General features: G+C 34.4%; 1 long non-coding RNA gene across 1 annotated transcript; it reads right to left on the bottom strand.

The window, feature by feature from the left end:
• Window positions 1–516: 516 nt before the first annotated feature.
• Window positions 517–20249, bottom strand: LOC121108992. Its single transcript, XR_005843679.2, has 5 exons — window positions 19759–20249; window positions 13942–14021; window positions 2788–2899; window positions 1996–2109; window positions 517–1093 (listed from the first exon to the last, which is right to left on the bottom strand). It is a non-coding gene; the product is annotated as an uncharacterized LOC121108992 (long non-coding RNA).
• Window positions 20250–23222: the final 2973 nt, after the last annotated feature.

The raw sequence follows: 23222 nt of genomic DNA, 5'->3' as shown, positions 1-23222 counted from the left end.
GGACCTCAAGATCAGAGTTTAACTCTCCTGCTAAGGCAGGTACCCTACAATATGTTGCATAGGTAGACATTCAGGTGGGTTGTGAATTTCTCCATAGAGGGAGACTCCACAACCTCTCTGGGCAACCTGTTCCAGTGCTCCATCACCCTTACTGTAATGAATTTCTTCTTCATGTTTGTATGGAACATCCTGTGTTCAAGTTTCAGGCCATTACTCCTTATCCTATTGCTACGCACCACCAAAAAGAGCCTGGCATCATGCATTTGACTTCCGTCTCCCTTTAGATGTTTTTAAATATTTATCAGATCCCCTCTCAGTCTTCTTTTCACCAGACTGAACAGACCCAGATCTTTCAGCCTTTCCTCATACTGGAGATGCTCCAGGACCTTAATCACCTTTGTGGCCCTCTGCTGGATCCCTTCTAGGAGATTCTTGTCTTTTTTGAACTGAGAAGCCTCAAACTGGACACAGTAGTTTAAATGTGGCTGTTTCAATGACTTAAGAAATGGACATATCTAATGCTTGATTAAAATTTATTTATTGGGTGGAAATGGCAAGATGTTGATATCAAGGGGCTGCAGAGGTGGCCTCTATGAGAAGACAGCAGGAGCTGCACCCGTGCTGGACACAGGTGAGACCCTCAGTGAAGTTGGTGGCACTTCTTAGAAGACATAGTTTAAAAAGAAAAAAATGCTGAGCAGCAACTGTGAGAGAGAAAATACATGTGAGGGGGAAAAAGAAAAAAGCTACAAAAACCAAACTCAGAGAATAAAAAAGGGGAAAAAAGTACTCCAGGTGCTGGAGGACACGCAGTAGGTGGATCCTCTGAATGAAGGTCCAGTCTGTGAAAAGACCACACTGGAGAAGTTTCCCGGCAGGAACTTCAGCTTCTGGAGAGGAACTCACACAAGAGCAGCTTCTGTGGCAGGGCAAGAACTGTGGTGGCATGGTAGACCCATGCAGGTTTATTCCTGATGTACTGTACCCATCAGAAAGGACTCATTCTGGAGAAGTTCTTGAAGAACTGAAGCTTATGAGAAGGACCCATGTTGGAGCAGTTCATGAAGGATTGCATCTTGTGGAAGTTCCCATGCTGGAATGGGGGAAAAGCATGAGGAGAAATGAGAATTTATGATGAATTGTTCTGCATAGTCCACAACTGCTCATTTCCCATCCTCACTGCAGTGTTTAGCAGGGGGAGGGGGCTGAAAAGTTGGGGTGAAGCTGAGCCTTGGAGGGGAAATTTTTTTTGCTTTACTTCTGCCTTGCACTATCCTTACTCTATTTTTAATTGTTTGTAAATTAAATTAATTTTCCCAAGTTGAATCTATTTTGATGGTAATTGGCAAAGTGATCTCCCTGTTCTTATCTTTACCTGTGAGCTTTTAATTTTATTTTCTCATTTTTGATATGGGAGAATAAGAGCAGCTAGGTGGGGTTCTGGCAGACAGCTAAGGCCAACCCATCACAATTTCTTATCTATCTTTCTTTATTCTTTAGAAACCCCAATAGTAAATTACTTTTTTTTTTTTTTTTTTTTTTGGTTAACCAATCTTGCTGTAAAACATATCTTTATATGTTTTATATATATATAAAGAGCACCTTTAAAAGATAATCTTCATGAACTGTTTGAACTGTATTTAATATTTAAGAAAAGGATGTTAGCTCAAATCTGATGGCTATGCCTATCTGCTTTTTAATATTAGATTAGCTTAAGGTGTTGTTTGTTTTTTTTTTCAAATCAAAGATTAATTTATTAATTTTTAGTAGGAAATAAACTGAAGAAGGTAGAAAATAATAAATGCTAGAGACTGACAACCTATGTTGACTTTGGCTTTATTAATTTTACCTTAAAGTTGCTTTTCATTTCACATTTTTTTTTTTTCATTTCTTTCATTCATTTTCATTTCTAGACTGACACCTTCTTGTTTTAATTGTTTAATTTTTGGCAAATATTTCCATTTAATAGGATTTATATTTCAGTGATATACATACCTTATCCCAAATATATCTATTCTGATTCCCTTTGTTGTTTTCACCTTCCTGCTCCTGTCTTTTCTTTATCTCTTGCATCGATCTTCTCTGCTCGCTTCCTCCACCTCCCAACCTCTATAATGTAAATGGAACATTCAGTACCTGGCCTTAGGGCTGATTCATGATAAATTAAACATTCCTTCTCATCAAGGGGGAATGATACACTATTTTCAAGACTGTTACAATACATATTATGTTATGTACCATAAGAAATATTTACATATATATGTGTGACTATCAGCAACCTCTTTCAACCTTGTGTCCAATGGCTGGCAAGTGCTTTGTCACAGATATGCTGCTAGGTCTGAGAAAGAAGTACTCACATGGTTTCTACTGGAAACATCTGTACCTAATACAATTTAGTAATTCAGTTTTACTTGGGTCTGGTGTAATGATCTCTATAGGTAAAAACAACAATGCTATTACTTCCTCCCCCAAAATATATAACTTATTCCTCCCATTCTCTTGATTTATTTTATCTATTTATTTATTTATTTAATTATTGGAGACAGTGCATTATATTTTAGAGAAAAAAAGAAAAAAAAAGAAAAAAAAGGTATGTTTTAAAAAGAAAATATTATTTATCTGATTTTTTCCTACCCCGGATAATAACTTCTCTGCACAGTCACCATTTGTATGGTAATAACATTTGAGTCAGTTGGCTAAACATAGGCACAAGAGAATCTGACATGCCCTGTGCATATGATCAGGACTGGCAAACATAGGACTTACATGAAAGCCACATTTTTCTACCTTATTGGATGGCAGGAAAGGGTACACCGGATGCGCTATCCTTGGAGAAGTCCAAATAGCAGTAGAAATCCATGTGTAGTCAAATCAGTTCCCTTCCTATTATCATCTCCCGCTGAAATAGAATGATAAATGTGTGATTTAATCCAAACATCTTACAGAAATGTTATCACAGCAAAGTAGAATGAAAACACAAAACACAAACACATAATCACAGTGCTTTGGTATTTATGACTATGTTAAAAATAATAATAATAATTATTATTTTATTTTAATAACAAGCTCAAAAAAAAAAAAAAAGACTGTATGGCAATATTATTTCATTCTTCTACTCTAAGACTTCTTTCATCTACACCTACCTACATCAAGTCAACAGCTGAAAAAAAAAAAAAAAAGCTATGGTATGAAGAAGAGATAATGGAGAATGATGTATGTTCAAATGAGTTTTTGTTTTGTTTTGTTTTTAAAAACCTTAATTTCTGCAATTCTTTCCTTTGACTCCAAGCTGATTTGAAGATTTTGTCTACTTTGATTGCAATTACTTTCACAGAGCTGCTTATGCTGCATGTATACTTTATCAATTTTACAGCTATTTTCAGGATGTCCTTTTTGAGTTCTCTGGCACATTCGAAGTTCACTGAAAAAAAAGTGTGTATTGAATTATTTTGGAGTAGCAAATACTACACAGAAAAGAAATTGAGTTCATTTTAAATTTTATTTAAAGAGTGTTGCCCTTTTTTTCCATAATTGAAAACAAGAGGTAAAATTACATATATATATATATATTTTTTCTTCTAAGTCTGTATTAGTATTTCAGCTGAGATATGCTTAATCCAAGATGGAGACTGATTACCTCGAAAGCCTCATATTGTTTAACACAGAAAGTATTATTTCTTATGAGCATTATCACCATTTCTTAGGTCTTTTCAGGGTCTGCCCAGCACACTCTTCATACATTTTAACATTTCAATGATATCAGTAAAAATAATTCCAGTGTCTCAGCACTGTGGGTAAGATTGTTGCTTTTGAGATATTCAGAATAGATTCTTGTCTCAGCAAGCAATTTGAGCTTTTTTTTTTTTTTCTTTACTTTAACCTGAGCCACACAAGTGATCATAAATGTGTTCAAATTGAAAATATATTTATCATGATGGCTTTTGGTTAAATCCCATGTAGAAGGATTCTCTTCTGACTTTTCCTTTATTTGTGCTTTTCCACATAGTATGTTGCATCTCCATAACAAAACACACTAAAAAGAAAACAAACAAATAAAAACATAACAAAAAATAAAAAAACTCCACAAGAAAATGGAAGGAACTCATTGTTGGGTGACCTACTGCAGAAACATTGTTTGTCTGGCATGGGTGAAATCCACCTCTCACTGTTCGAAATTCCAAAATGCTTTGTAGGAAATTGTCTTCTTTTTTTTTTTTTTAGACTTTTTTAGACTTAAACAGGCTATACATCAGCTTCTCAAAACCAGGAATTTAGAATAAATACTGCCCAACATGTACAATGTCCTCATCCAATTGCCAGCTAACATGCGATAGATCTCAGTGGTGTGTAGGTTATATATTTATTTATATTCGAGGTATATCTGTACAATCAAAACCCAAGAAACAAGCTTTGTGGGAAAACAGCAAATGAAATTATTTTAAACTCAGCAGAGAAATGACCTCTTTCATCTCCAAAATATTTCCTTTAGCAAAGACTTTTTGCTACTTACAGATAATACATGCTAAACCAGAAATGGAGAATTTATTTCATATTGTTCAAGATATTTTCATGGCAAAATATACTAATATGCACTATGCTTCTCTCTCTTTTTTTTTTCTTTCTTTTTTTTTTTTTTTTGGATATACATTACAAATAAAGGAATTTGTTTCCTGTGAACAATAAGAGTCTAACAACTCTTCTGGACAATAAATATTATTTTTTAATATTTTTATTTACATTACCTTTACTAAGCTGGGTTTCACATTTCATGCCTTGCTGGCTTTAAAGTTGTTTATTGCTCTATTTTTCTTATCACTGGGGAACATGTTGAGAATTCCTGTCACTTATCTGTCTTCAAGGACTTGTGTACTGGACTTGTGCAAATTTTTATAAAGGAGAAAATGCCTTTGTTTCACACCACCAGAGAGCACTGTTGTATCATTAAGATTTGTCTATTTTTTCTATACTAGAAATTAGCTAAAGTAACGAGAACAGAGGAGTCAAACAAAACTCAGCTAAATATTCTTTCTTGACAAATGTCATAGGCACATAAGGCATAATAAATGAATTTTTCTTTTTGTGTTTATAGTTCTTCATTCTTTCAAGGTACCTTTCTTTCAAATAAATGAAAATGTTTGTTTTCTCAAGGTTGTAATTAGCAATGTATTTTGTATCATAAACTTTCATAAATTTTGCTTTACTCACCAGTCCAGTGGCACTGCTGTGAGCTACATTACAGATCAGCTATTAAGATAGTTTCTCTTTTCTCATTCAGGGAAACTGAAACAATATCCTGTAATACCTCAGTAAATAATTTGGTGAGATGCTGAAGACTGTGCTTGCAAACGTACCTTGTCACTGCATCAATCAAACTGCTAGAAGCAGATATTATTCTTTCAGCTATACAGGCAAGTAAAGCAAGGAAAATAAGTTCAATTAGAAAAAAAATAGATGGAACAGACAATGTATGAGGAAGAAGATGGTAGCTTAGTCTTCTGAAAACTTTCTACTAAAAGCAAGAACTATAGTGAAGAAGCTGAAACTTCTGTGTTAAAATGTCATTTACTGTATCTAAACATAAGTACATGCATGCACACCTCTGGCTACACAAACATCATACACACATGCATAGCATACTGATTTATTCAAAAATCTCCTCTTTGCAAGGAAGCTAGCCATTTCTTCACAGATGTTTCAGTGAGGCTTTTCACTAAACTGAATGAAAATAATTTTGGCTTTAATTTTGTTGATTAAAAACATAACCATTAAAAGTATTTCTCCATTTGATACTTCATGGTTTTAGGATTTATCCTTTAAAGTCATTTTAAGATTGGAAATTTTTAGGATTTTTCAGAGAGAGAGGAAACTAAGATAATTTAGTGTCCTAACTTCTACTTAAATTCCTAAATATTCATTTAGATTTAAGTATCTACATAGTTTTTATTTTGAAACCTGGTTATAAAACAATGTTTAAAAAGGTGAAATGAACTTTGATTAACTAATTATGAGAATCGGAGTGCAAGAACACACAAACACACACACACACACACACAAAACACTTTTAGAAAATGAAATCTGTTCTACATTTTTTTTTTTTTTTTTCCTGGAAAGATACATCTCATTGTTTTTTACACCTACATTTGATAACATGCTTATTGTATTGAGAATATTTTCTGATAATTTTACTCTTCTAATGGCACTAAAAAGAAGCAATTTGTCTGAAATGAACAACAAAAAATATCTTTATTCCATCTTTGATGATATTTCATTTTTCCTATTTTTTTAAAAATATAATAGGATGTTATTCTAAAATTATTGTCATGATTCTGTGTTAATTACAATGCTCTTAACACATTGAGGCTCAAGTATTAAAATATAAAATTTTCAATGCTACTGTTCATTTCTAAATTTTAGCTGTAACACAGTAGCAGGCAAATTCCTAGTTTTTATTGTTGCTGTTGTTTTCTCAGCATACTTTATACTCATAGTATAGTCTGGAACAGTATATAATACAAAGACATGTTTCAGTGTTTCCAAAGTGCAGGGATAAACAAACTTTTCCGGTTCAAACATCTACAAAATAAGCATTTTTTCTTCCCACCATCATAAAAATATATCTTACTTTATATATCAAGAGCTTTCTTCTGTTGCCATTCTCAAGGTCAAGTTGGTAGAGATGCCACTGAAATTATTTGAGACTTCCCATTGAGTGATAACAGAAAACACTTGTTCTCACAATATTAATTCTTGCCTTTCTCTTTCAGGCTTTCCTTACATATAATGTGCATTGAAATTTTTGCTTGGGTAAGGATTTCAAAATATCTATGTATTTAAACGAGAAAAAGGACAAATATGATAATCTGCTTAAACTATTTGTTGATTTTTTCATTCTTCTGCTGTTGCATTTTTTTCATATCCATATCATACATTATTTATATGTAAGTTCATTCTCACACTTTAAATATAAATTGCTTTCTATCCTTAACATAATTTTAAAAAAGATGTTCTCATAGGAACAGCCAAGAAATTAGAACAGGGGTATTTTTTAGGTTAAGTTTGTTTTCCTTAATTTAAGCATTCTGCTTCTTGATGATCAATTCATTAGATCCTTCAAGTAGAGTAGCTATATCGCTTTGTGGTATCAGTGTAATATCAGTGTTGCTGTTGTGACTTCAAGCAGTTTAACTTAGAAGTTTAGACAAAATTAATCTCTACTGATTTTTATGTGTAACCCAGCTTGACAAGTATTTACTGTCAACCTGAGACAGAAATAAAATGATCAAATGTTTCTTAAAAAATCTAATCCAACTATGTTCAGTAGAACTTCCAATTAGTGGTCATATTTCAGTTAAACAACATAACATTCTGCACTACAGGCTGCCCCAAGTCTGTTAAGCGTAGTATACTAATATCACTAGATGACAGTGGTCTTTACAGGTAGGTTCCATTTCTGTGAAGCTAATCCTAAAGACAACTCACATCCCCTGACAAGATTTACTCAATTTATTTAAGTAATGGTGCTTTGTTTAAAAAGAGTTTGAATCTAAATACCAAAAACTTTCTGCCATAGGTTCTTCCGCATGTCTAATGATAACATCTCTTCATGTTAGTAACCCAGGTTTGAATATCTTTCCCTAGTAATTAATGGCTTGTTCCTTTTAAGGTCCCATCTCTGTACTTTTACAGTATCCTTTGAGGTTGATAAGGTTCTGTTATAATGACTTCTTTTTGCTTTCTGAAAATCCTTTTTCAGTAATGGCATTGACATGAAAATTTCTTCCATATCACTTGTGAAAATCAGGTATTAAAAAGAAATTTAGTAAGTGCAATCATATTTTAATCCAAACCCATTTTGTGCAGAGCTCTTTAATCAGAACTCTTTCACAATGTGGGGAAAGAAAAAAGAAAAAAAAGAAAAAAAAAAAAGACTAGATTTATGAACTTATTCAAATGACCTGACAGTAAAAATAGGTCAGTGAGATGAAGAACTTTCTTATGCAGCCTTTAATTTCCAACTAACTCTGTCTTTTGCTTTGAAATTTTGCATTCATTGAACGCTTGCAAAGTGTTTAAATTAGCTTTTAGTCCGTAAGCCACTTACACGCTCTTAGATAAAGACCATCATCATGATTGCAAAATCTCCTAGCTTTAAGAAACTCTGAAGTCTTTGCATTTTGAAGGAATAAGGACATAGTATTTTAGATTTGATTTAAAAGTTAAACAGAAAGCTTTTCTAATAAAGAAAACAACCACAGTGACCCTGACTTTATGAAGTCAGGTAGAGGCAGGGATAGAGTCAGCAATTCTAAAACAGTCTTCTTCCTGCTTATCTCTACTGCTCCTCTGTCTCTCATCTGTGCCATCTCTGTTTCTGTTAATATTTATGCAAGACAAAATTTGTCACCTTGGCCATGTTAGAAGTCTGTTAAATTAATTCTTATAGAAGGATTATGAATCATAAAGCATAGAGAACTACATATTGACTGTGAGTAGAACACTTACAGTAGAAAGAAATTTAAAAGATCATTACAAAATAAAGATGAAAATATGCTAAAATTCCTTGCTGCCTCTGCAGGAAAAAGGAAAACAGTTATTATAATAGGCACTATTTTTACACAGTGAAGAAAATTTCTGACGACACTAAAAATAAATAAATAAAATATATATTTATTTTTTATGAGCCCATATTTAACTTTCTTACAATGAAATATATCATATGCACATATAACTTCTCAGGCTAAAATGCAACATTAGCATTTCTGCTTTTCATGGCAGTGGAAGAAGTAAAACCATGGAGCTAACCAGATGTATACAGATGTACAAGTTAAACTTCTATATGAAAGAAGTGATTGCAGCCTTTGAATCCTGTATCCTAGAGAAGCTTTTCTCCATTTCCATTTGAGTGTCAAATCCATTCTAATATATATCCTGTCATAAAAATGTAGGGTATCAATTGCAGTGAATGCAAGTATTAGACAGCTAGGTCTCACTATTCATTGCCACTTAGTCACCAGCATGGCCAATTCCAATCCCTAAGCCAAAACTTTAAACAGCACAGAATTGTGTTTCACATTCCCAAAGTCACAATTTGCATTCAGTACACAGTCTACAAATGGATTTTGACCAGGTAGAGAGAATTCTTCAATGTTTCTGACAGAAATACAAACAAAAAAGAGGTCCTGGAGAAAACACAACAGTTAAAATTCTCTGTTTATTGGTGATGGTTCTTTGTTTGTTTGTTTTTTCACCAAAAATTCGTGTCTTCTTTTCCAAGAATGCGATAAAGAATAAATTCTGGTCAGGATTAATAGCAATTTTGCATAATAATCTGGGTATGAATTAGTGGGGGAAGAAAATTCTTTCTACTAGCTTCTCACAAGGCAGAGAGCATCATGAGTATACATTTAGGATGAAAATTAGTGTGTGATCAATTTTTATAACAAAACAGTAACCATAAAGTTGTTATTTTAAAATATAATAGGAAAGTAAGCAAATATCACATTTTTAAGTGGTGACAAAAGGAATACAATGCAGCCCTAAACTCTTCTAAAATAACAAACTAACAACAACAAAAAAATCATTTTAAAACAAGTTATATAACGCTCTGACAAAATGATAATGTGCTACAGGTAGCACAGTGCTGAATAGCCAACCTTATGGTCATTAGAGAATGTTAACACCACTGTTATTCTGAGCTTATTGTATTTGTCTTGAAATATATGTGATCAACATCTATTTCATTAAAGCTTAAAGAAGACATGAACTAATCCTGCTTGTGATTATTTAAATTGGTACAGAATCTGTGTGCAAAGCATATGGAATATGATACATATGTAGAGTGGAAAATGTGATTTAAAAAAAGAATGAATTATCAATTAGAAGTAGGTTTGTATTTCTAGAGAAGAGTTGTATCTTTGAGGGATATTTCTTTATACAGAAAAATGACTTCATGGCTTTAACCAGAATTGAAAACCCAAAGGAGCCTTTGATATTCTCTTCTGGGTCACATTGTATTCTTTTTTTTTTTTTTTTTCTTGATCTCCACTGGCTTTACTAACATCTGAGTCTTGTTTTAAACTTGCTGATTTGATTGCACTGAGTTTGTATTTGCTATGCAATAAGCTGGCACTAAGAAGGATTTTGATCTTTAATCTGGTTCAGAGGATTCTAAGCAGCTCTGATTGCAGCCATAGGCAATACATACACTAAATGAGATTGAAGGACAAATTAAAACAAATAATGTTTGAGTAAATCACATTGTCCTAGTTAAATGCATTTAACAATTTCATTTTCCCTTGCAAAGCAGATTTTAAAGAAATTAACAAGTGCTTTACTTTTTTTAATGTAAGTATAATGAATCTTTTTCTCCACAGAAAAACTAACGTCATTAAAGTTGTATCTTTCCTCCATGTATTACAATAGCTTCAAAGCTTTTGGGTAGAGAGCTGAGGAGAAGTCAGAGATCTGTAAAATATATTGCTATATTTATTGCCAAAGGCTAAGCATGGTAAATTGGCCAAGGCTTTCTTAACAATCATAGTTCACTCGAGTAATGATGTTTTAGACCTTTCGACTAACAGCAGCTCCTACAGACAAACAATAGGAACTTTATATAGTTTTCATTGCTCTAAGAAATAAAGCTTAGTGATGAACTAGCTAAAGAGAGAACAGAAAAAAAAAAATAAAAAAAAAAAACCCAAAACAATGCAGGTTCATTTTATCCAGTTATTTTAGTAATCGTCTACCTGCCAATATCTGCATTTCTTCAAGCAATGTTTGTATGATGTTTACTATATTTGGAGAAGAGAAAACTGGACAAACTATTAAAAAAGGTAGTCCAACACTACAATAAGAATAATACTAAGTAAATACATATAGTTTTAAAAATATTCCAAGAGACAAATTAGTATAATAACAACAACAACAAAATGTCAGCAGATCACCTAGGCTAGCCAGGTAAAGTTTATCAGTGTCTTATTTTATGACAATACACACTAAATCCTATTTAACAAGTAGAGACAAAGAGAAAACCAAATAAACTTTAAAGATATTACAACATCTTTGGATTTATCTATTTACTTCAATTGTACTTTAAAATAATACAAATAAAAATCTGTTGATTCTCTATATAAATACATTTATTTAATCTAATGCCTACAAATACAGTATGTCAAAGCAACATATACACCAGTTCAGAAAGGAAGAATGATTCCAGAGTAATATCTACATTATCTTTTCTGACTTCTACTTTTTACTGTTTAAATGCATTGTTCTGGGTAAAAATAAATCATACAATTTTTGAAATAACTTGTTGCATTTATTGAATTCATGTAAAGTTCTGGCTACTTTTGCACTATGTCTAAAACTTGTGGTAATTCCAGCAAGGTAAATGTTTAATCCCTTTTGGATTAGGAATTAGTCAATCCCTATTTGTTTCATCCAGCATTTTTTTTCTGCACATCACTATTTCCCTTTAGCTGATGTAAAATTTCTTATATGTCACAGAGTATATGTATGAATTGCTTTTCATATAACCTCAAGCATCTTGACATAAATTGAACCTATAGTAGATGTGTTCAGTGAACTCCTATAGCTGGGATGTTCATTACCTGCTAATCAGTCTTTGTTCAAATACATGCTTTACACTGCTGTTCATGTACCTTCCTCCTTCCTGCAGCTCTCAAGGAGGAATGAGGCAAAAATTAAATTTCTGGAACTCTTGTTACAGTCTTGTCACAGTACTACAAACCTGTACACGTGTTTTTGTTGTTGTTGTTGTTGTTTTGTTTGTTTGGTTTTTGTTCTTTGGCTTGGTTTGGTTTGGGTTGTTTTTTGTTGTTGTTGTTTTGTTTTTTTAAAATCTTTAACTGATAAGAAGTCTTTGGGTTCACTGAAGCTGTACTTTTCTTTAATTGTGCTCCATGTGAGACCTAGTGCATTCCCACAATGCTTTTTTGAAAAAGAAGAGGATTAAAACTGGTCAAATTCTTCCATTATGGAAACAAGTACTGATTTTTTTATGTGCTGTTACCATATATTCAACTTATAAATATAATATTAACAATAAAAACACTGTTTTTTTTTTTTTTTTTTCTCTCCTTTACATACAAAGAAAATAAATATCTCCATCTGCTTCTAGGAGCTTTTTTGTCCCGACTCTGTGTACTGATATTTCACCCAACATTGTTGGTCTGGGTCATTCTATTTTATAGTCTGTGGTTGTACTCTGTGAATTTGAAGGACCTCCATGTACTGGTTTGGAGAAAAAGAAACTGAATCTAGCTTTTAAAGTTACTTACACATTATGTATAAAAGTCTAATAAAAATGCAGTTTAACTCATCTTGGAGACAAGATCAGATGCCGTATTCAAAAATGGCTGGAGAAAGAGTTTATTTCCCTAAGACATACCGAATTATATGAAAAATAGGGCAATACTGGTTGATAGCTTTCTTTCCTCAGGACATTTAAAACTATAATTTCCTGTAGAAATCACTAAATTAAAGTTTAATCACTATACTATATTGTAATCCAACTCAGTAGTTGTTAAACATGTAGTTAGACAGCTGTAAGTTTCAAGTGCACCTACAGCCAAAAAAACAGCTTTTGGGGCTGGACATTCTTTTGAGGAGGATGCCTGGAGAATACAACCTTTTAGCAAGACTTTTTGATCAGAACAAGATTCAGTGGAAAGAGATGTAAAATAGTACTACTTCCTTTGAGGAATGACAAATGTTGGCAAAATGCCTCCAGCTATTTGAACTAATGTGGCAGTTCTTTTCCAATATGTTAAATGTTTTGAAATGTTTCATGTGGATGAATCCCCTTTCCCATAACACAAAAACAAGCTAACAAACAAAAATGCTGTAGGAAAGAATGAAAGGTGAGTGCATAATTCCCTGCAATACATCAGCCAGATGGGTAATATGGAATTGAGTCACTTACGTGACCAAATTACCAGGGCATATCAAAATACAGAATTCCTTGAAATAGCTGTTAAGAATGCAGATGTGTAAAGTTGATGGCCAAGGCTTAATATGACTTACCTGACAGTGGATATGAAATACTAACAAAGTATTGAAACTCTCAGGGATAATCCCTGATTAATATTAGAATCCTTAAGTTCACCTGCGCCTACTGCTCCAGTCTGTCTAGGTTTCTCTGAGTGGCATACTCTCCCTCAGGTGTGTGGCCTGCACCACACAGTATGGTGTCATTCATAAATTTCCTGATGGTGCACAAAATCCCACTGTCAGTGTCATCGATGAAGATGCTGAAAAACATCAGTCTCAGAACTGACCCCTGAGCAACACCACTTATTGATCTCCATTCAGACACTGAGCCGCTGACCACCACTTTCTGGGTATGATATTAAGAGTCCCACTCATATCATTTTGAGAAAGGCAGTAATAGGTATTCTTCACGTTGTTATACAAAATACAGGATATTGTAAAAATTAAATTACTGGTGGATCAGGGCTGCATTTCTGTGTGTTTTTTAATCAAATACTGGCATTTTGTTTGAACAACAGGATGTAATGACTATCTTTTGGCAATAATGTCAGATTTAGCAATAAAGTGCAATAGTTCCCCTGGAACTTCTTACTTAATCCAGAAAAAATTTAGTGTTCTATTCAGGATTTTATTAGACATTTGGAGAATGTATTAGAAGATCACTTGCTGATAAATTCAACTAGTACTTCATCTTGTTTGATAATTTGTGTCTGCATTATTTGATAGCTTGTGACAACTTTGCATTATGTAGTAGCATTGTGAGATGCATTTAATTAAAAATAAAACAAATAACACACACACAAAACCCACAGCCAAACAACAATAGAACAAACAAACAAAACCAGCAACACAACAATACACAGATGTTTGATCTTTTCACAGTGTACCAAAATTGCACAGTGTTAAACTCATTTCATGTTATCAATTTACCTGTAACATAAACAGAACCTTTCTTCTCTAGGAAATTACACTTTTCATTTCTCCAAGCATGATGATTTTGCTAGTAATTTCTGTAAGAAAATAGGAGAATTAAACAATCATCATGGGATCTCCTTTTATACTAAATGTTGTTTTCTTCTGTCTAAAACCTTCATGGTCCCAAAAGCTTCTTATTGTTCCCTTTAAATACAAGATCACATATTTCATAGAATCTTAGAATTAAAGAATGGCTTGGGTTCGAAAGACCCCAAGGATCACCAAGTTCCAACCCCCCTGCCACCTGCAGGGCCACATATTTACATCCTTTCACTGTGATTTCCTCAAACATATAGGTTGATCTGCCTACAAGTGTATGCAACAGGGATCTACTACGTGTATCGACAAGCACAGATACAAAATCTTTTCTCAAGGCAAGTTTATTCCCTTTAGATTCATTTCTTGTTGGATTTTGACCTTGATGTTTGCTTTTCTAAGAGCATCAAGGTGTTCTTAGTGGCAGTGGCTAGTAGCATTAAAAATAATAATTAAAAAAAAAACATTATTACTAAAAAACTATGCTGAATATGAGTATTTGCTTGAAATTAAGCAATACTCTGTGTATGGAAAGCTGTTAACTCGCATTCTCAAATCAACACGGGATTTTTCTAGAAGCATTAAAGAAGCAAATTAAAGAAATCAATGGGTTAAAACTATTGGAAACAAACAAAACTATTGCCACACAAGTTTAAAGATACTTGAAACACCATTCACACCAAATGATCACAAGTAGTAGCAGCACAGAATTTTTATGCTTTTCAATACATTCCTGGCTTTTATGTATAAGATTTGTCATGAGAGAATTGCAGAGAGGATTGAAGGCTTAACATTAAGATAGGCTGAATAGTTTCAATAATTACGGAAACAAAAAGTTATGACCTTTGAATTAGCAAGTTCGTAGTATAATATAATCTTTATCTACTAATAATGGAGTTAAAATACTTTCTTGGCCAGAAAAGGCAACATGGAGGGAGTATTTACGTATGGAACACTGGTCATAACCCCCTGAGTTAAGTAGATTCTTTAATAAGGTCTTTCTGCTATATCCATTTTGGTTCATTTTATTGCCTTGCACAATAATCCATGAATCTTGATATCTCTAAAACACATTTAGTTCAACTACGGCATCAAACCGCTTTTTTTTTTCTTCTTTTTTTTTTTTATTACATTGATTATCAAAATTTGCAAATTGTTACAAGACAGAAAAATGCTACAGTGGGTACATTAGATTTTGCAATTATGACATGCTTAAAGCATTAAATATAGACAAGTTACAATGCTCACTAGTCCAGGGACTCTAAAAATTTAATAAGCTTTAGATGCAGAAAAGAATCTAGCAACTGCTGTAATAGAGGATGAAGAATGTCTCATCTATTGGTGGTATCTATTTTGTTGGCAAAAGTAACATAAGTGTTATTTCTGTTTTATTACTGCAAATTGTCATCTAGTGTAAATACTATGCAATTAGCTATTGCTGTTTTTATTGATTTTGCAAAAATAATAAGCAAAAACTGATAATTCAAAGAATTTTAAGGCTCTATGTATTTTATATTCTGCACAGAATCCTCTTTTCCCAGTAAACCAGTTATGACCAATAATTGAACTTCATGTATAGAATATATATATTTTTTTATAAATGCCCTTGAGATTATCATTGATATATCAGGATATAGATATTGAAACAATATGCCATTTAAAGAAAATAATTAAGTCTCTTTCAGAATAATTATGTTTAGCAGTGAGCATAAATGTGTAAGTCATGACAAAACATTGGTTTCTAGGTATTTATTCAGATCTACTCTGTAACATTGTTCTTCAGTCCTGATGCAGAAGAAATGTCATTAGAAATGATGCACATATACTGAAGACTAATACATTTACGGAACATGAGATTTGGTTCCTATTGCAGCAGAGATTTCTAGAGCTGCAGGCTACAAAAAATGGTATTTGATAATGGTTAAGGCCAACCTTCTGTCTTACATGATTCACAGATCTTGGCAAAGCTCAGACAGTCCTATCTCTTAATCTACATTAACTGAATCTGATAAGAGACTGCTCCTTGTTACTAAATAGGTTCCTGAAAAAGAAATGTGATATGTTATCACCATTGCATTATGATGTTACAATGTCAGGATGTATATCATGCTCTGTGGGTGGAATATTCATCTCAAAAGGATATTAGTAAACTTTCATGTTAAGAATACTTCATAGTAGAGATATTTCATTCACGCTAGACTAGGTTTTGTGAGATTAACAGTCATTTTTCCCCCCTTCTTATTTACGTGATTAAAGTGATATTTAGATGTATAGCTCTTTCTTGTCTAATTTATCTAAAACCCTATTACACATAATGGCTGTTTAGAAAGACAAACTCCAAAGGCAGGAATATCCCTCCTTCCTCCTTCTTTCCTCGAGTACAACATTCATATGGTACGGAACATGCATTTGCTTGGTTTGGCTCAGTAGTCCTAGCAGTATGACCCTCCTAATATCTTGCCAGCCCCAGCCTGCTTGCTGAAGGTGCTGAACAGGGAGAAAGGAGAGAAGGGAGTGGGAAGAGAAAGCCTTGACCTTGTGAAAACACTCTTAAGCCATAGACAAAACATGGTGTCTTATCAATAGTGTTTTAATCACAAAATCCAAAGGCCATACAGACTTTTGTGAAGACAGTTAAATCCATTCCAGCCAGACTCTACAAAAGTTATATCTTCCAAAAATCATCAAGGCAGGTTTCCACTTATACAGAAATTTTGCTTGGGATTTTCATTAGTTACCATTAGTGGCTGTACTATAATTTTAAGAACTATTTTATTTAGAAACATTCAAGAACAAAAAATTTAAAAATCAGTATTTGAGGGGAAAAGTCCTTAAAATCAAACCTTTAAATTTTTTTCTAATAAAACAAACAAATTAAGATATTTATTTATTTACTTAGCATTAACAATGGTCAATATGTTGTATCTAGAGATTTATGCACAAGAATTAAAAAAACCTCTCTCTGATGCAGACAGTATATTCCTTGAAGCCATTGAACCACTCACGTAAAATTACAACAATTAAAAAAATAAAGAAAATTCTCATTTTATGTTTAGGCTCATGATATGAGGTCAGTAGAGAGACATTATGTTACAATAACTTTAATACAGCCGGGATAAGGGAATAAGTAGTCAGTGCAAGATTGACCTCATTGAAATGGAATCGTAGATTCATAGGATAGCCTGGGTTGAAATACTACTTCTAAGTATCAGTTTAACATCAAATTCATATGGACAGAAATATTCTTCCAGACTGCAAGATTTTAATGTCTATATTTATAGTTTAGTACATTTTTTCTTGAGTTCCATCATCATCTATATAACACTTTATATACACGTGTACTATAATCAATCTGTGAATATTTCTTTTTAGAAAACTTCACCTAAACTGAAAAAAAATACTTGTTGCCTTATAGAAGTCAGTCTAAAGACTGACCAAACAGAATTAAATTGCAGTACTACACTGTCAGTCTGCTGTAGGAGATAAAATTCTGAATTGCTTTTATAGAAAGAGAATGCTATGCCACTTGATCTCCTGAGGTCCTTCCCAACCCTTACAACTCTGTGAGGGACAGTGGAAGGACTATGCCTTAGTAACCAGGTGAAAAGATATTAAGACCATCAAAGAACGAGGGTTTTGCCCTTTTCTGATTATATTCCCAAACTTTCTCCTGCTTCAGTAGTACTGGTTAGAAAGTAATAAAATTTGGAGTAAGGTGAGCTTCCAGTGCAGTAAGTCCTAGAGACTTGATTTCTTCACTGTATTTGCCTTTTTGATGATTTTGTATACTTGAAAATCCACAGACAAAAGATGTAGAGGTCCACCAGATACATTTGCTACATAGAAAAAGTGATATTTCCAGTAGCAGAATCCTAACTTTTTTCATTCTTAATGGCTCATAACAAATGATAGAGCACCAAAACTAAGTCACATAACATTTGACTAATAGAAAATAGTTACCTTTTGTATTAGGTTCATATTGGAAACAAAAAGTTAAACTAAATTTGAATACATCTACAAAAAGCTAGTAGAGGTCATGTGAATCAATTCCAATTCAGTCAAAGAAATAGCTCATGAAAGATGTCAAGTTAAGAGAGATATTATACAGAATGTATGTGTAGAGAATCAATGAAGTAGTTTTCAATTTGTGTATGACATTAAAAATGAGTTCATGGTCAAACACTCATTTTATCATTGGAAAGAGAGCAGGAATGTCAAGTCTTGCACCAACATAATATTATCTCTTTTTATTATGCTAGTTTTGAACTGAGTAAATATTAAGGAAATAAAAAAGACCAATGAAAATTTTAATTTGCAACAGCATCCAAACTATGATCTTTGATCACAGAAGACAGGTTGATTATCCATCACAGTATGATTTAACAGAAGGTGGTATCAATCAAAAACATTAATGACTCCACTGAGTATGCTGAGATATAAATTGAGGTTTTCCATTCTCCTGTTCCCAGATAGAGAGAGAAAAGACTCTCTCAGACTGCTAGGGACATTTCTTATTGTAAAAAATATATATTTCTTAAGCTTTTTTTTCACAGCCTTCCTTCCCTAGCACCTGAAAGAGATGTTTTCAAGGAAGAATCATAGGACAGAGCATAAAAGTCATTTTGATTCAATTTCCACATAGGACTAGATTTGCTATTTTAGAAAGGTTGTTGGAGGTAGTCTCAGCTTCCTTTTCCTCACAACTTACATGGTGCATTTTTGTGGCTGTCAGTGCTGCCCCATTTCACTCTTTGTTTTTCTGTACTGATCCTCCACTGGAAAATCAATATTGTAGGGAACATTCCTGCATTTTTCTCTTACAACGGAGCAACAGCAAAACCTAAGAATGGCAGTATTGAAGAATCGTGTAACTGTCTATGTGATAAATAGGAAGAGTGGTATACACTCCCATAAGAGATGAACAAAGTACACATTTCTAAAATGTATGAAAATAATCTTTGCACTAGCCTGTATTAAATTGTTTGCAATCAGATAACAGCTAGAATAATAAACTTTAAAACCCAAAGCAACATCAGAAAAGAAACAACAACAACAACAACAAAAAACACCCACACTTAATGGTTTTCTACTGAGATGTGCACATACCAAAATATGAGTGTAAAACGTGGCAGGTAATATTAACATCTTTATGCATGACAAGTCCATGTAAAACAAAATATTCTCAGTAGAATATGACAAACACTTTTTAAATGAATGGGTGGAATTTATGTACATGGCTCAGTTTCTAAAATAACCAAATGCTGTATGACTCATGGGGAACTTGTCACAATAAAAATTATGCTGTCTGCCTTTTGCTAGGAGTCACGTACACAAAAATATGGCAGGGAGAATATCATTAAGTTTTGAGAGGGTTCATAATGTTTCTAGATTCTTTATTTCAAAATATTTCCATGCTCTGATTGTACTTTGTAATAAAGATTGGAAAGTTGACTTTTTTGAGCATAAATGCAAGAAAATATTTGAAAACAATTTTGTCATGGAAGTATTAGATGATAATTAGTTTTTCACTGTTTTTTTGGTTTTTTTTCTCTTGCACAATTATGGTGACACATCAAAGTATTGAATGAAAAGCATGAATTAGCCATAATTCAAAATTAGCTTGCATGAAGTTATTTATTTATTTATGATGATCTGCAAATTACATTTATTATATTAAAAAAAAACAACACAAAGATATATGTTTATTAAATAAGCTGTTATATAAAAATAACTTACCCTTTTCTCCCATACAAAATGTTAAGGCAAAATAATAGCATTCCTGAAAAGAGTCCTCCAGCTAATCTTGATTCATTGTGTCACTTTATGTATGTCTGGTAGAACTAGGACTGTTTTATCTTTTCCTAAATGTCTTTTGAAGTTTATGGTCATTGAAAAATCCATGCAAATAAACTGGTGAAGTAAGTGATATATGCAGGTCTCATACAGATTATCAAAGCACTATAGTGGCTTAAATCCCTGTAGAAGCAACAGGAGACAGGATGAAAGAGTTTGCTAGGAAATGTCTGAGGTATTTTTTCCTATTCAGATGAAGGAGTTCTTAAAAAAAAAAAAAACAGAAAAGAATATTATAAGATCAATTTATATTAGCTCTAATACTTTATGTTAAGGGATGTTAAAAGCCAGGCTTGCCTTCAGGACTCAGGCTCAGGACTGCTCCTGCAAGGACTGTCACAGGCAAGGTGCTGCCTTCTGCACAGGACTCGCACAAAGCAAGCAACAGCAATCATCCTCTCCTCCTCTTTGGCTGGCAGAGACAGCAGGCTCCTGGCGCAGGTGCACACGACATCTCCAGGGTCACTGGCACACACATTCATGAGTGCCCCAAGCACCAGCACAGCCCTTATGCCCACCTAACAGCTTTGGCTGGACTCCAATACACCTGACTTCAGACCCCACAGGCTCCAGAAGCTGGCACCACAGGCCATGAGTGCCCACACTGTGGTGTAACTCCAGCAGATGACACTGCCCACTCACACCAGCCTCAGTAGCTGGCCCTTAGGCATTGCAGCTATTGCAGACATGGGACAGAGGGTGAGATTTCATGGAGAGATAGTTAAGAAAAGACTGAATAAGAAGATAGAACAGACTGTGCTGATCAGACACAGAGTTCTAGGTACTGACCGGATTCTTTTATAACCCTTTCTGTGCATTACTCCCTTTTCCCCTTTTCCCTTTCCCTGTATGTTCCCTCATCATAGTCTCACCAATCCCTTCCAACCTCCTGGTCTTGTCTCTAAGATATGCATTTTTACCAATTATTAGTGTTTCTGACCATGCTGAATTCCCATTATGCCTTCCTTTATTGTTTTGTTCTGGTTTGTGTCTCCTGTGTCCTTGCTTATTTCTTGCTTCCTCTCTTCAACCCCCACCCCTTTTTTTTTTTTTTTTTTTTTTTTTTCTTCTTTTGCACTGCTCCAGTGCTTAATTTATCCTCTTAGGTAACATATTTTAATGTTTTCTTTTCAGCATTTATAATTCAAATGTAACAGTTTGTTGTGCGTTTCTTTTTTCTTTCAATTTCATCTCAACTTTAGATAAAATTTTGAATACTTATTATTGTAACATAACTAAAATTTGTTTTCTTTTTGAAGTTTCATTGTTATTGTTTTGTCTGTGTAGCAAATGCATTATTTCATTCATTCCTGCTGTGCCCCATTGTGCAATTTAAATGAACTTCTATTCACTAGAAATTTATTCCAGTTTCAGCCTTGACTAGAAATGGGTCAAAGGGCTCACCAATGCCACTTAACCAAAAGTCTCCTCCAGTTTATCTGTGGGGACTACGGCACTCAACTATATTTGCTTCTGCCAGAGAAATGAATTTTAAAAATGCATCCATGCCAAGGCAACTATAGTTATCACAATTAGTGCTTACACTATATATTTTATGCCATCCTAAATTAGATCAAATTGATAAAAAAAAATAATAACCTGAAAGTTATTTCTTTCTGCTTGCATTTACGATTTAGTGTAAAAGTTCCCTTTGCTGACTCGCCATTCTGTTTGGCCAAGAGTCTGTTGTTTTGCTGTCCAGCAGCTTCATTTTAGCTGTGAAGATCTGACCAGGATATGTCATTAGATTCCAAAGCTGAATAGCTTTAAGCTTTAAAAAAAATGAAGATGAGAGTCTAATAAATGTAGCTGTCATATTTTTATTATCTATTAAATTACAGTGGCATTGTATGTTTTCTGGAGGGAAAAGAATCCAAATATTTTCCTACTGATATTTGAATAAACTTTCAGGGTGATTTCTTTTCTTATTACTTTCTCATATTAAAGCTAAAGTAATGAATTGAAACATTTAAATATTTATTATGGGTGTAAACAATGAAGTTGGGGTAGGAAGAGGGCTTTGTTTCATTTTGGAACTCAACAGTTCTCGAAGTAATACAATTATTAGTCCAAGAAGATACAGTTTAATGTAATTAAAAATAAATCATAGAATCATAGAATCATAGAATCGCTAAGGTCGGAAAAGACCCACAGGATCATCCAGTCCAACCAGTCATTCACCCTTCACCAGTGGTTCTCGCTAAACCATGTCCCTCAACACAACATCCAAACGCTCTTTGAACACCACCAGGCTCGGTGACTCCACCACCTCTCTGGGCAGCCCATTCCAGTGCCTGACCACCCTTTCAGAGGAGTAGTATTTCCTAACGTTCAGCCTGAATCTTCCCTGGCACAGCTTGAAGCCATTCCCTCTAGTCCTATCACTAGTCACACGAGAGAAGAGGCTGACCCCCAGCTCACTACAACCTCCCTTCAGGTAGTTATAGAGAGCAATAAGGTCTCCCCTGAGCCTCCTCTTCTTCAGACTGAACAATCACAGCTCCTTCAGCCACTCTTCATAAGTTCTGTGCTCCAGACCCCTCACCAGCTTTGTTGCCCTCCTCTGAACACGCCCCAGGGCCTTGATGTCTTTCTTGCAGTGAGGGGCCCCAAACTGGACACAGTACTCAAGGTGCAGCCTCACCAGTGCTGAGTACAGGGAGATAATTACTTCCCTGTTCCTGCTGACCACACTATTTCTGATACAAGCCAGGATGCCATTGGCCTTCTTGGCCACCTGGGCACACTGCTGGCTCATGTTCAGTCTAGCGTCAATCAATACCCCCAGGTCCATTTCCTCTACACAGTCTTCCAGCTGCTCTGCCCCAAGCCTGTAGCATTGCCTGGGGTTATTGTGGCCAAAGTGCAGGTCCCAGCATTTGGTCTTGTTGAATCCCATCCCATTGGCTTCAGCCCAGCTATCCAGCCTGTCCAGATCCCTCTGTAGGGCCTCACTACCCTCAAGCAGATCGACACTTCCAGCCAGCTTGGTGTCATCTGCAAACTTACTGAGGGTGCACTCAATGCCCTCATCCAGATCGTCAATAAAGTTATTAAACAGGACAGGCCCCAGCACTGACCCCTGGAGAACACCACTCGTGACCGGTCACGAGCTGGATTTAATTCCATTCACCACCACTCTCTGAGCCCAGCCCTCTAGCCAGTTCCTTACCCAGCCAAGAGTGTATCTGTCCAAACCACGGACTGCCAGCTTCTGCAGAATACTGTGGGAGACAGTGTCAAAGGCTTTGCTGAAGTCTAGGTAGACCACATCGACAGCCTTTCCCTCATCCACCAGACAGGTCACTAGATCATAGAAGGAGATCAGGTTGGTCAAGCAGGACCCG

The sequence above is a fragment of the Gallus gallus genome, chromosome 1 (genome assembly GCF_016699485.2).
Source record: "Gallus gallus isolate bGalGal1 chromosome 1, bGalGal1.mat.broiler.GRCg7b, whole genome shotgun sequence".
NCBI lineage: Eukaryota > Metazoa > Chordata > Aves > Galliformes > Phasianidae > Gallus > Gallus gallus.
Note: the sequence above shows the minus strand (reverse complement) of the source record. Positions and strands in the feature narration are given on the sequence as shown.